The sequence below is a fragment of the mitochondrial genome of Mimulus guttatus, assembly GCF_056151865.1.
Source record: "Mimulus guttatus mitochondrion, complete genome".
NCBI classification, from domain to species: Eukaryota; Viridiplantae; Streptophyta; class Magnoliopsida; order Lamiales; family Phrymaceae; genus Erythranthe; species Erythranthe guttata.
In genome coordinates this window covers 410,001-421,573 of record NC_018041.1, presented here as the reverse complement: position 1 = coordinate 421,573, position 11,573 = coordinate 410,001, and positions in this window count along the sequence as shown.

The window sequence follows — 11,573 nt, the reverse complement described above, 5'->3', positions numbered from 1 at the left end:
CATGACTCGGGTAGGAACCCTTAGGCTTAGGCTGAAGAACGACTTTTCCGACGCTCCCCCGATTATAGATCGAATCGAAGAGGCTATGCTTAACACATGACATTTTGCGCCGGCGCCCTTAAACTCTCTGCATCTAAGATAGCGGCTAGTGCCTATGTTCATGAATAGGGTCGTACACTCTGAGCTGAGGGAAATCAGGCCTAAAAGAACCTCTTTTGTCATTCGAAAGTGGCATTTTAGCTCCTTTTCGTGGAAGAGATCAGGTCTGATCTCCGATCGGCATTAGTGCGGGACAAGCTCCATCGCTCCTAATACTAGGAAAAGGCTCGCTTATGGATCGCTACCCTGGCTCTAGGAGTCCATCTTATTCCTTATTCTTTTTTGTTGGAAGGGACAAAAGGAGCTAGTAAGCAATGACATGAAGGGAAATAGGCTTGCTTCTTCCTAGCGATCGGGTGGTTCTCCCTCTTCCTGTTCACCGCCGGATCGCCTCTACGCTTTTTGTTTGCCTGTCGCTCCCGATGCTTTTCCTTTGGGTTGGGCTAACTTGAATCAGTTGACTTCTATTTGAAGTAATCCGAAATCTCGTTAGCGCTTTCTGGTGAAATCATCTGCCCTGCTGTAAGAAAGGTAACCGCTTTCGTAGCAGCTCGTAGCCGGGGATATCTTCTTTTTTGCTTGATGTCGTGTTTGCGCACCAACAGGAGTCTGTCCTTGGTTGTTTCAGTACATTCAATTCCAAGTCAATTCCATTCAGTTCGCGTAGTTCGTAGCCTAGGAAAGAACCTGTATTACAAGGATTCATTAACTGTAAATCTGGCAATTCCTACCAGGGTCAGAGCAGATTCCCTTGCTTTAGGGCAGGAATAGCGGGCTGGTTAGGGGGCTTGTCTTTCACTTTAAGCAGCTGACTTCCACGTAGCTACAGCTGCAGAGGATAGTCTCTAAAAGCTACAACCGTCTCTTCTTATTATTCTCCGAAAACAGACCTAGGTTTTGGCAATCACTCTACTTACAGAGAACTTAAGAACTACCAATAAGCCTTTAGGCAGCGGAAATAGGAAATGCCGTCTTCCTTTACAATGACTTCTTCGTCTTCTGCTTCCACTGTTTTCTCTAAAGGTAGTGAGCCGAGGAGAGGAAGCATCCTGTTCACCAATCCGATCTTCTTTCATCAGCTGGTAGAGAATAGGCTGTGATGCCAGAAGAAGGGGAGATTGGTTCTCACTCTTGAGAGATAAGAATCATAGCCCAGCAAAGAAGTCAACTGTCGTCAACTAACGGGAATAAGGAATATGTCGTACCCTTAGCTACTCCCCAACAGATAGCGCATATCTCAATCTACTCTCTTTCTTCTGAACCTGCGGGTGGTGCTGACTTGATCCGAGGTAAGCGTTAGCTTTAGCTTTCGACTTGACCTTCCGTCTAACACTCGGGATATTAGAAGAGAGGTGTCGTGGCTCACAACCTTGACTTTGTTTTAGTAGAATTCTTATAACCTGAATGACCTTAGAGTCTCCGGACGGGATTACTTTAGCTTTGCTTCCTTAGGATCTCATTCCTTTACCCCGGACCAATGATTTGAACTCGAGTACAAAAGAAAAGCCTATTGAAAATGATCATTTCGTTCCAGGATCCGCAGCAGTTGTTGCTTGCTTCCTGAGCCTATACCTGGTGAATTCCCTGGGGCTGAGAAGAAAGCTTAGAATTCGATAAAAACATTTCCTTCGAGGGCACTCATAACTAAAGTACTGGCTCGCGAACTGCCAGAATTAGGTTTTCCCTAGTGGATTCACCAGTCTTGCGGACGCCCTTCAGCTTACTTACGATCGAAATCACTATTTTGTTTGTTGCTTTTTTTTTAGCTATACGAAAGAACTAGATCACGATCCCGCGGGACTAATCTCTTGAAAACTGAAAGAAAGGGAAAGCCAATCGTACGTCCTGGTTTCCGTTCTTCCCACAGGTTATTCTATACAATTTATGAAAGAGAGGAGAAGCCCCACTCGGGGAGATGAGTCAAAGCTTTCTCTTATATACGATACCTACCAAAGAGAAAAGATCGCATTCTGACAGGGAGCACACGAAGCAAAGGAAAGACTGGCCTGCGTAGTATTAGATATAGGTATTACCTGGCACACCTCTCCTAGTGTTCTTGTTGCCTTCAACCCTGAAGGGAATGAGCAGCTAGCTAACTCGAACTAACCATCATTTTGATCCTCAAAAGCATGGCTTGCTTTAATTCTCCGCAGAGAAAGAAAGGGATCAAAAGCAATGAAACCTACGATGTATCCTAAATCTTCCGAGGGGTACGGAGCGGCATTTAAGCCTTCAAATTCATATTCTTCTCCCAGTCCCAAGTGCCAAGAACCGGCGAATGAAGGCTCCGTGGCGGCATCGGAGCAGCCAATAAGCTAATCCGTTCCCAGTGACCCATCTAATTGATTCGATCCAGTGCAGAAAGAAGCGAGTGAGCGGCAAATGATCCAATATCGGACCTGGCGAATATCTGTCTCTCAATCCCGGGATTCCAATCCAAATTATGCATTTACTGACCGCACTCGATTTCTTGATTCGCTTGGAGAGAGTAGAGAGTCAAGGTTCGTTGGCAAGTACTTCCTTTCTATTAGTGCTACCGGAAAGGATGAAAAGAGATAAGATGCTGGTGGTTAGCCTGCCCCGGACTCGTAATTGATAGTTTCTGATGAATGGAGATGGCTATGGGTCCTACCTATGACTGATTTCCCTTACAGGTCCGAAAGGCATCAGATGCCTGGGCACATATCCGCCTCTGGTGATGGGACAGGTGGATCGAATGCAGCATAGGGGTCAATGGCAGCAGGTGGGGATTAATATGGAGATGGCTTCGAGCCTTCACTGAACGATGGGAATCCCAATTGAGACTAGGAGAGGTGGCCTCATATCCCGTCCCTGGTTCCGGCTCTCCGGAAGCAGAGTATACGGGGACGGTAGATGGATTTGAAGTTGAGGGAAACCTAAAGGACAAAAGAAAGAGATTCATTTTGAGCTGCGGATAGAATAAATGGTAGGGTTCCAAACCTTTATTGAAGAAAGAGCTAGAGGAAGGGATATTTAAAGCCCACGCTCAAACCTATAATCCTTTTGCTATCGTCCTCAGTCCGGTGCTATTCTCAGAGACAGGTACGGAAGATTCTCAGGTGCGGAAGAAAGGAGTTATCGAAGCAGGACAAAATCACTAATAAGTCAAAAGCCACAGGAGCTGCGGGCAAGTGCTTGGTAGGTTCCAGTGAACCTTTAGGCAGAGAACTGGATTGGCTTAGAGTGAAGTTTACCGTAGTAGAAAAGAGGAGCATTCGGCGGAACCGGTACAGAAATGGGTGATTTCCCATTCGACTTGGGAATTCCGTCTCTGGCTCGTGGGTTTAGCCAATGATGCTTCCTTTCTCAGCTATTTTTCATTGGTAGCGAGCTACCTGTCCTGATCGCGCACATAGGCTATTTGCGATCGAAGTATAAGAGTTCCTATGAAGATGCGTAATCCCATTCCGTTGTCGTCCTTCTTCTTCTTGCATTGATTTTCATTGTAAACTGAGCTTGTCGATCAAACTGTGGCTTACGTCGGACCGTACCCTAATCTATTCACTTCCTCACAACCAAAGACTGTAGGCCTCTCAATTACCAAAAGGGTGGAATCTTGGACTAGCAAAGGGCTTTCCTATGCGGGTAGACTTCAGCTCATCAGATCGGTGTTGTTCAGTATTCAGGGCTACTGTCTACTAGAGTAGCATTTTCATTTTGCCGAAGGAAGTGTGCAAGGTTATTGACCAGATCCTCAGATCTTTCCTCTGGCATGGTACAGTTGGGATCTCTAAGGCTGCCAAGGTGTCTTGGGACGTGGTCTACCTCCCGAGAGAGGATGGAGGGCTTGGCCTCAAGCTCAAGAAAGTTCATGATTGAAGGCAGCTATTACCAGACATTTGTAGAACATTGCCTCTAACTCACATACCATATTATCTGGGCTTCCAGAATTCATTGTTATCTCTTGAAAGGAAGGAATGCGTGGGGCATCCCCAATGACTGTTCCTGGAGTTGGAGGAAATTACTGATTATCAAGTGCTTGGGTAAGAGACTGGGTTACAACTTCATGGTGAGACGTCTAAGCCAACTTTGGAAACTGAAATCACCGTTTATGGTTACTGACCTGGGCAATGAGTTTTTCTTGGTTAAGTTTGAAAGTGAAGAAGATTATGACCATGTGCTCTTTGATGGTCCTTGGATGGTGGCTGACCAGTACATTACGGTGAGGCAATGGCAACCCAATTTCGACCCTGAGGAAGCTTCTATTGAGACAGTGGTTTTTTTCTCAGCTAGGCAAGTGGAAGTGACCGTGGTTTTTTCAATTTATATATATAAGATAGTGGAAGACACATTTGTTGGGCTACCAGGGCCCTATCTTTTTGATGGAATTTCATCCACAGAACCGAGAACAGATGGAATTGCCACTGCACCATGGGCGGATGTGGCTCAGGTTGTTAAGGAACCCCTTTGCTCTGTTTTCGTGAAGAGCCCGGTGTCTTCAAATAGTGAGGTTGGTACGAGCCCTTGGTCCTATGGGTATGGAAGGAAAGTAGTCCGAGGGGTGGAGTTCAAAATAGGTAGGCCCTTCTTTACCCCGGTCAGGCGAGTTACCCATTCATTCGTTTGTTCCGCTCGGCAAGTTACCTATTCTTGTTGGCATTGAGAAGCTGGGGACAAAGTAGTGCTATTGCCTGCGCGGGAAAGAGCTTCATTCATAACTCCATGGTGGGCGAGCAGAGTGAGGTGAACCAGTTTCCGTAGTTAGGCACGTCACTTCGGCAGTAAAAGGAAGATCATCACAGTCAAAAGGGAGTGGAATCAACGCAATTCGTACTGGTAGTAGTGAGACGTCGCCTTCACTGGTTCTTGGGGGTTGGAATAGTAGGTCTCTCGAGCCTTGTTCTCTGCGGTCATTCTCTTTAACAATAAAACATTCCCTGGTCGTGGACCACCTCTCCTTATTTTGACTTTAGAAGTCAATTTGATGCGCGGGGAACTGTCTGAAAGTGAAAGGCATCATTGGTAGGTGGCCAAGTGAACATTCCTGTGTGATTGGGGATAGGTAGGAGAAGTGAATTGGCAATCGGGCAGTTCGTTAAACGATATCTGTATAATGAGTACCTCTTCTGAAGCCATACCGCGAATCTCTTGTCTTCTGGTAAACGGAATGACTTCCTTCTTCAAATTGGAATCAGTCCACAGGGGTCGAGTGGCACAAGCTACTAGACGTATAAATAGACTTTATTAGTGCATTCCAAAATAGAGGAAATAGAAGTTACCTGGGGCCAAGCTTAGACTCTTCTGTGGTGAGGGTGACCTTGTTCAAAAAATGGTTTGGTGTGCCCTTTCCTATGGTGTCTGTTCTGTGCTAGCTAGGGGTAAGTCTTTGTGCTTTTGTTTGAGTAAGGCCAGTAGGATCCGGATTCAATGGATTTAGGAGCCCGAAACTAGCTGCCAGAAATGTTAAGCTATAGGATATGTGGATGGTCGGGTTATCCATCTCTTCTCTCAGCTCAAGCATGGAGTCAATCCCATACCAGTTATCCTTGCAGAGACTTTCCGGTCTTTGAATCATTGCAGAACTGAGAAAGAAGGGCGATTAGTAGGATGTGCTCCATTATTAGACATCTGGATGCAGAGCCATCTCAAGTCTATCAAAGACAGATTCACGAGACCCTACTTCCCAGAAAATAGAATTCCAATCAAAGACTTTTTCTCAAGTCAGTGGCCGGGACCTTACATAGAGCAACCAGGAGTGGATTGAAATCCTCAGCCATATGGACGATCAGAGTCTTTCTTGTGTAGAGAGCCCCCTGGATGGCTCCATGCGATGTGATATACAGATGTGGCAAAACCTAAAGGTTCCTTTACTCGGGCTGTGGGGAGCCATTAGCTATGCACCTGCAATGGTTAGGAGGCAGATTGGATCAAAGCAATTCATCACTTCTGGTGGAGGCCTGCGAGCAACTATCTCTTCCTGCCTACCTATACACAAGGCCTTTACGCAAGATTCAACCCTTGATCTTGATATTGAATTCCGGGATTTCAGCTTAAATTCAAGCATAGAGGACAAATATGATATGAAGTATGCTGAATTCAGGCGACAAGACAGGAGCAGACATAAGAAAGATCAGATCAAGGAAGAGCACAATTCTAACTAGCGAAGCGAGGCGATCAGCTCAATTCAATTGAAAGAGAAGGGGCTCCATAAAGACTTTGTACATACATGCTTTGTGCTGATATCAACGCATATAAATGAAAGAATTTCATTGCCTTAACATCGAGACTGGCACGGGTGACGGAGAGCTCAATGCGAGGTCTCCTCCCTTGAGAGCTCAATGGAGGACGTCGGCAATGCAACCTGAAAGGGAAAACTTTAAGGCAAGTTGATGTTATAGAAATTCTGCCGAGTTCGGATTTGGATATAATCATACCGAAATGTGAGTCTGTGCCTCTTTAAGGCAGCCTCCAGACTAGATACCTGCGCCTTCAATTTCATAGCGGCATCCTGTAATAAAAATGGTGTTAAATCATGACTATTCATGGGGATAAAGGGAATAAAATGGAATAGTGATTACCAAGTTATCCTAGGTAGTGAAGAATGGCTCTCTGAGATTGGCGATGCCCTTCAGACTCGTCATTTTCTTTCTGATTTGCACAAAGAAAAATGGTTCTCCTTTAACAGGACCTCGATAAAGTCACTTCCAACCCGAATAGAAATGAAATAAGGATTAATGGGGAGCGACTCTGACTTACTGAGGCAAGCTCGTCCTGCAAAATGCTCACTTGAGCCCTCAAAGAAAAGAAGCAAGCTCAGGAGTTCAGGTGCTACAGATTAGATTAGCTGCTTGAAGCCCGATCGTCAGTAACTTCCACCGAAGAGAAATATTTTTGTCCTTCTCGGGTTCCAGTCCAACCTTCTGCTGCTGCCCCCGGCCTCTACTTAATTTAAGACTTTCGGGTCTAGGCCATCTCTCAGGCTTACACACGTCTAATTCTTCCGCTACCTATATTGGATCTGAGTCTTCCTTGAAAGAATCGCAAACAAAGAGTCAATTGCTTAGCTTATCGAGATCGCCGCTTCTTTGTTCGCTGCCGAGTAGAAATAGAAAGCCCAACTATGCGGCTATCACGAATAAGAAATTCAAGGATGATGCCCCGCAAGAGCTCGGACAACAACTATCACAACTGGAAATGCTAGAACTACTTACTAGCTATCTGACAGTAGTGAAGATATGCGAAAGAGGGTGCACTACATCGGATATTGCTGTAGTTGATGAAAGAGCTCTAGTGAAAGGCTAGTTAGGTACCGCAGGTAGAGCTCCAACATTTCGGAGAACCCCTTTACTTTACATTGGCACCTTGGCCAGGTACTGACGAAGTGGTCAAGTGAAGTGGGCGTGATGAAATGATATCAGCGGTGAGAAGGGGTGGAAACCATTCATCTTCAAGCAATTAATCTCTATCTTCAAAAATAGATGGGCACGAAGCGTAGCTGGAAAGATCATATCTTCTTGGGATTCTCTCGGCCAAGCTCCATTTAGAGTGGTCCCATTGAGTATGCCATAGAATGAGGTAGAAGGCACCTAGCGCCATTGGACCAGCGAATATCTCATCTGAAGGATAAGAATCGTACTCATGAGCAAGAAGGAACCCGAAATGATGAAAAAGAAGAAATTACAACCAACGAAGCCAAGGAAGTACTACGCAAGGTGTCTACGCTGGCTCCATATCTCCTTCAATCCCAAACCCGGGATCTCCATTCGGACGGTTCACCCGCCCAAGACCCTACTTCCACCCTTGAATTGGAAGAAAAGAGGAAGTCGTCCTGCCCAGAATGCACTCCTTGAAAGGCTCTCGTCCCTATTCGTTTAATTGCCCAACCCGCGTTGATCGAAAGAGACCCCTAGTTCTAGCTATCGATGAAAGTCCTATCTACCTAAGGCTGCCTTATTCATTCGAAATAGTTCCCGATCGATATGATCCATGGATCAAAGACGCGATCTCTTAATTCTCTTTTTTCATCAATATGGGTCTGCTTGACATCCCGGTTAGGACAGATTGGGTAGTTCGGGGCCGTATTGTATTGAATTAATCCACTTTGAAGCTTATCCTTTCCTATTATTGATCAAATGAGGAATCCTGCGCAAGCTTCGACTCAGTCGAAGCCGCACCGACCAATCTTTCTAAAACAAGGGTGGTCCCATTACGGCTTTTGGATTACTCAGGTACTGCATGCGGGAAGCATAGCAGTTTACTGAACAAAACATATAAAAAGAAAAGAAAGAAGAGAACCGCCCTCACGGTGGATTTGGATCCCGATCCTCTCCCGAATGAATCGCGTTTCCACCAACTCACTTCGATATTCTAAATTTCTAGCAGTGGACTTAAGTACGTATTTCATAAGTAGGGCGGATTTCCGGGCCTTCCGTCTGAAAAAACGTAGCCGTAAACGTAGATTTGAAGAAGTTATGTTGTCGAATACTATATTACATTAGCAATTTCAGGTGATGCATTGGGGTTTGGAACCCAAAGTCAAGGAAAGTTTGGGTCAGTCCAACCTAAGGTGTTAAATCCGAAAGAGGAGACGGAGTTTCTCTTCGGTCGAGTAACTTCACCCAACTAAGCCAGAAAATGATGGGGCTTATACCTTAGAGCCAAGTCGGAGAAAGCAAGGTTCTGAAAGAAAGGCCCTCTTAGAGGCTTTGGCCCCGCGGGGTTCATTCATAATGCTTGATAAAAACGGTACGGATGCCGTGGTCCAATCGGTAGAAGAAGTAAGAAGATGTAGATCTCCGCATAGAAAAACTATGCATAAATCTATCATAGGGGCCCCATCTTGCATCAGTAGGGGCCTATTCTCCTCCGTCAAAGAGGTCAATGTTACCTTCCCCATCCCGGAAAATCCATTCCGTCAGGAGCTTCAAACTCCGGTGTGTAAGAGACTTAGCTGCTTCTATCTCTATCTCTTGTTACGGGTAAATAATCCGCTCCTAGAGCAGAGAGATGAGACTGGTTATAGTAAGGGGTTGATGTATAATCTTCGTGTTCCCGGGGAGCAAGAGCTCAATGAGGGACTCGGGGAAGTAAAGAAGAGAGGGGAGGGGTGCAGATCGGTCGATCGGTTAGCGCCTGCGTGTCACGGGTGAGGAGACGTTTAATTGCTTACTTGTTAGAGTTAATAAGTCGAATTCACCATTATTGCATGCAAAACAGACAAGGCGATAGGTGCCTAGCCATCAACTCATTCTCGTAAGAGACGCCGAGAGATAGAACTTCAGGTTCTTCCGAACCGAAAGAATCATAACGAAATGGATCCGAAAAGGACTAATGTTATGGTATGGATTTCTTTTTCTTGTAGGCCCGCTAAGCGCATAACCATTCCGACGAGAAAGACTACTAAACAACGAGCTTCGCTGAGCCCTCCCTTCAGTAGGTACTGTATTACTATTACCCAGACCGAGATAGAAATGGACTCCTGGACGAAGGATCTCCTCTTCTGCTGATAGAGCCGGGATTACGTCCTCGCTCTAAGAAGTAGGCAAGTCAACTAGCTAGCACCTCTTTTATCATAGGCATTTTGGTCAGCAGGCTACTCTTTCAGATCAATTCCTGGAGTCATGCCAACAAAGCCAGATGGGTGCCGCAACCCCTTCAGTAGTTGATCTTGCCATTGCTATTGATACAGATTTGGGCGGAGCAAGCAGATCCAGGGATGCCTCAGGGTAACCCAATTCTATGGCCGTATAGAAACCTTGTTCTGGGACTTCCCGTGGCAAAGATACCTGAGAAGTAAGAAACTAGCGGTTAGAGAGCCACGTTCCTCTCTCGGAGTTCGAGTTACTCCGTTCCTCTCTGTATTTTACCTCTTTTTACGCTCAACTGAAGGTAGGGGCTTTTCCCATGCCATAAGAGTGAGTGAACTGCCTGACAATTATGATTGGGTAAGCGGGCTCCTTTCACTTTACTATTTCTTTCTATTTTAAAAATATTTTTTAGGAGGTAAAAGGAATAAGATTAACCAGAATATATGTTGCTTACGGCACGGCAGAGCTAAAGCCTTACGCCAAGGATCAAGACGGGAATTGGAGATCTTCACTCAAGATAAAAGAAATCGAGATTAGGTAACCTTGCATTTCACTAGGGGAATTAAGACAAAGGGTTCTAGGGATAGAGAGGGAAGGTGGGTATCCTTAGAAAGTGAATATGCGCTTTTCACAGACCTGCCTGACCAACTTGATGAAAGTAGAAGTTCTTTCTGGAGTGACTTCCTATCCCCTAACGCAGTAAAGGGAACGAGTTAAATACAATACGCGAGTCATAATGGTCTAGGATCAGATTGCGACTTCCTTCTTTCTCTTCTTTGTGTAGAACGGGAGCTCGGTAGATAGCCCGAAAGTGTGGGGGAACTTTATTGCTCAATTGAGTTCGTACGGGTCGATGAAATAAAAGTGACACTTAGTCTAACGGCTTCAACAAGCTAGAAGAGAAGGAAATAGTGAATTGAATAGCACTTGCAAGAGGAGTAGTGCTTCAAGTAAGCTCAATACGGACAGAATGATACACAGAGGCAGGGTCAAATGATCCCTAGAAACTAAAGTAAAGCTAAGGGAATATCCCCAATATTCTTTCTTCCAAACAATTGGATCCTGACTTCCTACCAGGTCTCAAGCATTCCTCTCTCACTTAATCAATACCCTAAGGTTCCTTTCTCCTTCTTTATATGTTTAAATAGACTCCATGTTGTGAGACGGATTCCGCTAAAGCTAAACTCAATAGAATACTACCAATGAATACAGCTGCTCCTTTGACTCGGCTTATAGATCCGAGTGGATCAAAAGGTGGCTTCTGAAGAAGTTCCCTTAGTTCGGTTCCCCACAATCACATGGACTTAGGACTTTAGGATGGGTGCTACAGATTTGATCAATAAAGGTATCCCTAGAAACCTGACAAAGAAAATTTGGATTCGGTGAAGAGCAAATAAGTAAAGGATTATAAAGAAGAGGGTCAGGTGCCAAAGCCCACCAGATTCCAAATCCCAATATTCGAGAAGAAGAAGTGAATAGATTTCTCAGTCCACCTCTTTCAGGAGATCGAAGAAACCGACTATCCATTCGGAATGGAAGTTGACTTTGCTTTGCTACATAAGGAATCCAAGGAGAATGAAATGCATATACAGCTGGCCAATATGAGGAGGCAATATTTTGGATTTGCCTCGCTTCGGGAGGTGCATTATGCATGACCGAGATCAAAAATACATAACTATGGGCGCTCTATGAGTGAATCGATCTGGAGGAAGAAGGAGACGCAATGGTCGAAAACCAATAGGTTAATGCATATATTAACCGGGGTGATCATCCGATGACAAATGCTGGTTTGGAAACAGAGAAATAGATTATCTCTGCGAAAGAGAAAGGGAAGAACCCTATGGGGAAATCATCTAAATCTACTTTGAACGCAGGTAACTTGGCTGCGAAGATTCGCGCTCGACAGGCGGCTACGGTAGCCCATCC